Source organism: Penaeus monodon, chromosome 22 (genome assembly GCF_015228065.2).
Source record: "Penaeus monodon isolate SGIC_2016 chromosome 22, NSTDA_Pmon_1, whole genome shotgun sequence".
Lineage (NCBI taxonomy): Eukaryota > Metazoa > Arthropoda > Malacostraca > Decapoda > Penaeidae > Penaeus > Penaeus monodon.
Genome location: NC_051407.1, coordinates 21332909 through 21333891, shown reverse-complemented (window position 1 = coordinate 21333891; position 983 = coordinate 21332909). Strand labels below are relative to the sequence as shown.

At 34.8% G+C, this 983-nt stretch overlaps 1 protein-coding gene across 1 annotated transcript in view; it reads left to right on the top strand.

Annotated features, from left to right (window-relative positions):
• LOC119587589 overlaps positions 1 to 983 on the top strand; it is a 16255-nt gene that overhangs the window by 10886 nt on the left and 4386 nt on the right. The gene's annotated exons all lie outside the window — the stretch shown is intronic.

The following is a 983-nucleotide window of genomic DNA, read 5'->3' as shown; positions in this document are numbered from 1 at the left end:
GATATGCTCACAAACATGCATGTCACGTTTCAGGTATTCGACACCAGTGGAGCCATGAGGACAGTAGCCATGTAAAATGATATGACAGACACACCTATCGATGGCTGAAAACCCGCCGTATAAAGTTATAGACATTTGTTTAGTCCCTTCACCTAATGAGTGTCAGTTAGTGCCGATTAATCGTTTATTAGTTATCAATAAAATCATTAAGGCTTGATAAGATTATCGGGGAATTATCCTGAACGTGAGTCTGGAGCTAATGTTAAAATGTAATTCATTTTCTTACATAATCATAAATTGATTAGATGTTTCTAAAAATGGAAGCGCTGAATTATCATGTGCGGCTCAACATGTGTAGGTGGATAATTCTCATTGTGAAATTTCCATGTTATCAACCAGCGTGAACTAGCACTGATGAATTTTCTTGTTATCTCCCTATAACAAGAATTCTCAACGATCCCTAGTGACAGAAGTAAGATTTATTAGGATGTAGTCTCTCGAAAACGGAAATGTTATGGTGTATCACATAAAAATAGTCCATCACGTGGGACATTCGCAATTTCTAGGAAAATGTGATGAGTGTGATAACATACACAGTACCAGCATCAAATTATATCCCTATAAAAAGGTACAGTAACACATTTTATAACACGGTCCGTCGCCCTTGAAAACGAAAAGAAGGTCTCATTTACACCATTTATGTCACTGAAAAAGTCCCACATATTTATTTATTTACCTGATACTCGTATCCCTAAACGGTATAACGTGAAAAATCGAGTTTATGTTCCTTCGTAAAGATGGGTTTCTTTTATTCACTTTCTGTTCACATGAAGTGTAATTTATGGCAGTAATTCTATAGCACCGATGCATATTCAGTATTGGATTATTATATAATCATATCCTCGATTTTATTTATTCAGATATGTTAAATTTTATGATGTAGAGTGTGAAAAGAATATTCAAATGAGCATCACAGTAATGTA